Below are 4,967 nucleotides of genomic sequence, written 5' to 3'. Positions count from 1 at the left end.
CTTTCGCTCTGGGTGGAATCTTCATCCGTACGCCATTTGGGCAGTGGCACTGGCAGCTGGAGCTGCCAAAAGCCAAGAGCCCTTCTCCCCAGCCAAGCAAGCCTGCAACCTTTGGCTCTTGGGTGGATTAGGTGGGGAGGCCTGGGTACTCCCTGCCAGCAAGAGCTTTTTGTCCTGGCCCTTTCGCTCTGAGAGGAATCTTTGTCCGTACGCCTTTACGGCAGTGGCACTGGCAGCTGGAGCTGCCAAAAGCCAAGAGCCCTTCTCCCCAGCCAAGCAAGCCTGCAACCTTTGGCTCTTGGGTGGATTAGGTGGGGAGGCCTGGGTACTCCCTGCCAGCAAGAGCTTTTTGTCCTGGCCCTTTCGCTCTGAGAGCAATCTTTGTCCGTACGCCTTTACGGCAGTGGCACTGGCAGCTGGAGCTGCCAAAAGCCAAGAGCCCTTCTCCCCAGGCAAGCAAGCCTGCAACCTTTGGCTCTTGGGTGGATTAGGTGGGGAGGCCTGGGTACTCCCTGCCAGCAAGAGCTTTTTGTCCTGGCCCTTTCGCTCTGAGAGGAATCTTTGTCCGTACGCCATTAGGGCAGTGGCACTGGCAGCTGGAGCTGCCAAAAGCCAGGAGCCCTTCTCCCCAGCCAAGCAAGCCTACAACCTTTGGCTCTTGGGTGGATTAGGTGGGGAGGCCTGGGTACTCCCCGCCACCAAGAGCTTTTTGTCCTGGCCCTTTCGCTCTGAGAGGAATCTTTGTCCGTACGGCATTACGGCAGTGGCACTGGCAGCTGGAGCTGCCAAAAGCCAAGAGCCCTTCTCCCCAGCCAAGCAAGCCTGCAACCTTTGGCTCTCAGGTGGATTAGGTGGGGAGGCCTGGGTACTCCCTGCCAGCAAGAGCTTTTTGTCCTGGCCCTTTCGCTCTGAGAGCAATCTTTGTCCGTACGCCTTTACGGCAGTGGCACTGGCAGCTGGAGCTGCCAAAAGCCAAGAGCCCTTCTCCCCAGCCAAGCAAGCCTGCAACCTTTGGCTCTTGGGTGGATTAGGTGGGGAGGCCCTGGGGTACTCCCTGCCAGCAAGAGCTTTTTGTCCTGGCCCTTTCGCTCTGAGAGCAATCTTTGTCCGTACGCCTTTACGGCAGTGGCACTGGCAGCTGGAGCTGCCAAAAGCCAAGAGCCCTTCTCCCCAGCCAAGCAAGCCTGCAACCTTTGGCTCTTGGGTGGATTAGGTGGGGAGGCCTGGGTACTCCCTGCCAGCAAGAGCTTTTTGTCCTGGCCCTTTCGCTCTGAGAGCAATCTTTGTCCGTACGCCTTTACGGCAGTGGCACTGGCAGCTGGAGCTGCCAAAAGCCAAGAGCCCTTCTCCCCAGCCAAGCAAGCCTGCAACCTTTGGCTCTTGGGTGGATTAGGTGGGGAGGCCTGGGTACTCCCTGCCAGCAAGAGCTTTTTGTCCTGGCCCTTTCGCTCTGAGAGGAATCTTTGTCCGTACGGCATTACGGCAGTGGCACTGGCAGCTGGAGCTGCCAAAAGCCAAGAGCCCTTCTCCCCAGCCAAGCAAGCCTGCAACCTTTGGCTCTCAGGTGGATTAGGTGGGGAGGCCTGGGTACTCCCCGCCAGCAAGAGCTTTCTGTCCTGGCCCTTTCGCTCTGGGTGGAATCTTCATCCGTACGCCATTACGGCAGTGGCACTGGCAGCTGGAGCTGCCAAAAGCCAAGAGCCCTTCTCCCCAGCCAAGCAAGCCTGCAACCTTTGGCTCTTGGGTGGATTAGGTGGGGAGGCCTGGGTACTCCCTGCCAGCAAGAGCTTTTTGTCCTGGCCCTTTCGCTATGAGAGGAATCTTTGTCCGTACGGCATTACGGCAGTGGCACTGGCAGCTGGAGCTGCCAAAAGCCAAGAGCCCTTCTCCCCAGCCAAGCAAGCCTGCAACCTTTGGCTCTCAGGTGGATTAGGTGGGGAGGCCTGGGTACTCCCCGCCAGCAAGAGCTTTCTGTCCTGGCCCTTTCGCTCTGGGTGGAATCTTCATCCTTACGCCATTTGGGCAGTGGCACTGGCAGCTGGAGCTGCCAAAAGCCAAGAGCCCTTCTCCCCAGCCAAGCAAGCCTGCAACCTTTGGCTCTTGGGTGGATTAGGTGGGGAGGCCTGGGTACTCCCTGACAGCAAGAGCTTTTTGTCCTGGCCCTTTCGCTATGAGAGGAATCTTTGTCCGTACGCCTTTACGGCAGTGGCACTGGCAGCTGGAGCTGCCAAAAGCCAAGAGCCCTTCTCCCCAGCCAAGCAAGCCTGCAACCTTTGGCTCTTGGGTGGATTAGGTGGGGAGGCCTGGGTACTCCCTGCCAGCAAGAGCTTTTTGTCCTGGCCCTTTCGCTCTGAGAGGAATCTTTGTCCGTACGCCTTTACGGCAGTGGCACTGGCAGCTGGAGCTGCCAAAAGCCAAGAGCCCTTCTCCCCAGCCAAGCAAGCCTGCAACCTTTGGCTCTTGGGTGGATTAGGTGGGGAGGCCTGGGTACTCCCTGCCAGCAAGAGCTTTTTGTCCTGGCCCTTTCGCTCTGAGAGGAATCTTTGTCCGTACGCCATTAGGGCAGTGGCACTGGCAGCTGGAGCTGCCAAAAGCCAGGAGCCCTTCTCCCCAGCCAAGCAAGCCTACAACCTTTGGCTCTTGGGTGGATTAGGTGGGGAGGCCTGGGTACTCCCCGCCACCAAGAGCTTTTTGTCCTGGCCCTTTCGCTCTGAGAGGAATCTTTGTCCGTACGGCATTACGGCAGTGGCACTGGCAGCTGGAGCTGCCAAAAGCCAAGAGCCCTTCTCCCCAGCCAAGCAAGCCTGCAACCTTTGGCTCTCAGGTGGATTAGGTGGGGAGGCCTGGGTACTCCCTGCCAGCAAGAGCTTTTTGTCCTGGCCCTTTCGCTCTGAGAGCAATCTTTGTCCGTACGCCTTTACGGCAGTGGCACTGGCAGCTGGAGCTGCCAAAAGCCAAGAGCCCTTCTCCCCAGCCAAGCAAGCCTGCAACCTTTGGCTCTTGGGTGGATTAGGTGGGGAGGCCTGGGTACTCCCTGCCAGCAAGAGCTTTTTGTCCTGGCCCTTTCGCTCTGAGAGCAATCTTTGTCCGTACGCCTTTACGGCAGTGGCACTGGCAGCTGGAGCTGCCAAAAGCCAAGAGCCCTTCTCCCCAGCCAAGCAAGCCTGCAACCTTTGGCTCTTGGGTGGATTAGGTGGGGAGGCCTGGGTACTCCCTGCCAGCAAGAGCTTTTTGTCCTGGCCCTTTCGCTCTGAGAGGAATCTTTGTCCGTACGGCATTACGGCAGTGGCACTGGCAGCTGGAGCTGCCAAAAGCCAAGAGCCCTTCTCCCCAGCCAAGCAAGCCTGCAACCTTTGGCTCTCAGGTGGATTAGGTGGGGAGGCCTGGGTACTCCCCGCCAGCAAGAGCTTTCTGTCCTGGCCCTTTCGCTCTGGGTGGAATCTTCATCCGTACGCCATTTGGTCAGTGGCACTGGCAGCTGGAGCTGCCAAAAGCCAAGAGCCCTTCTCCCCAGCCAAGCAAGCCTGCAACCTTTGGCTCTTGGGTGGATTAGGTGGGGAGGCCTGGGTACTCCCTGCCAGCAAGAGCTTTTTGTCCTGGCCCTTTCGCTATGAGAGGAATCTTTGTCCGTACGCCTTTACGGCAGTGGCACTGGCAGCTGGAGCTGCCAAAAGCCAAGAGCCCTTCTCCCCAGCCAAGCAAGCCTGCAACCTTTGGCTCTTGGGTGGATTAGGTGGGGAGGCCTGGGTACTCCCTGCCAGCAAGAGCTTTTTGTCCTGGCCCTTTCGCTCTGAGAGCAATCTTTGTCCGTACGCCTTTACGGCAGTGGCACTGGCAGCTGGAGCTGCCAAAAGCCAAGAGCCCTTCTCCCCAGCCAAGCAAGCCTGCAACCTTTGGCTCTTGGGTGGATTAGGTGGGGAGGCCTGGGTACTCCCTGCCAGCAAGAGCTTTTTGTCCTGGCCCTTTCGCTCTGAGAGGAATCTTCATCCGTACGCCATTTGGTCAGTGGCACTGGCAGCTGGAGCTGCCAAAAGCCAAGAGCCCTTCTCCCCAGCCAAGCAAGCCTGCAACCATTGGCTCTTGGGTGGATTAGGTGGGGAGGCCTGGGTACTCCCTGCCAGCAAGAGCTTTTTGTCCTGGCCCTTTCGCTCTGAGAGGAATCTTTGTCCGTACGGCATTACGGCAGTGGCACTGGCAGCTGGAGCTGCCAAAAGCCAAGAGCCCTTCTCCCCAGCCAAGCAAGCCTGCAACCTTTGGCTCTCAGGTGGATTAGGTGGGGAGGCCTGGGTACTCCCCGCCAGCAAGAGCTTTCTGTCCTGGCCCTTTCGCTCTGGGTGGAATCTTCATCCTTACGCCATTTGGGCAGTGGCACTGGCAGCTGGAGCTGCCAAAAGCCAAGAGCCCTTCTCCCCAGCCAAGCAAGCCTGCAACCTTTGGCTCTTGGGTGGATTAGGTGGGGAGGCCTGGGTACTCCCTGCCAGCAAGAGCTTTTTGTCCTGGCCCCTTTCACTATGAGAGGAATCTTTGTCCGTACGCCTTTACGGCAGTGGCACTGGCAGCTGGAGCTGCCAAAAGCCAAGAGCCCTTCTCCCCAGCCAAGCAAGCCTGCAAACCTTTGGCTCTTGGGTGGATTAGGTGGGGAGGCCTGGGTACTCCCTGCCAGCAAGAGCTTTTTGTCCTGGCCCTTTCGCTCTGAGAGCAATCTTTGTCCGTACGCCTTTACGGCAGTGGCAACTGGCAGCTGGAGCTGCCAAAAGCCAAGAGCCCTTCTCCCCAGGCAAGCAAGCCTGCAACCTTTGGCTCTTGGGTGGATTAGGTGGGGAGGCCTGGGTACTCCCTGCCAGCAAGAGCTTTTTGTCCTGGCCCTTTCGCTCTGAGAGGAATCTTTGTCCGTACGCCATTAGGGCAGTGGCACTGGCAGCTGGAGCTGCCAAAAGCCAGGAGCCCTTCTCCCCAGCCAAGCAAGC

Source organism: Pseudopipra pipra, unplaced genomic scaffold (assembly GCF_036250125.1).
Source record: "Pseudopipra pipra isolate bDixPip1 unplaced genomic scaffold, bDixPip1.hap1 HAP1_SCAFFOLD_111, whole genome shotgun sequence".
Lineage (NCBI taxonomy): Eukaryota > Metazoa > Chordata > Aves > Passeriformes > Pipridae > Pseudopipra > Pseudopipra pipra.
Note: the sequence above shows the minus strand (reverse complement) of the source record.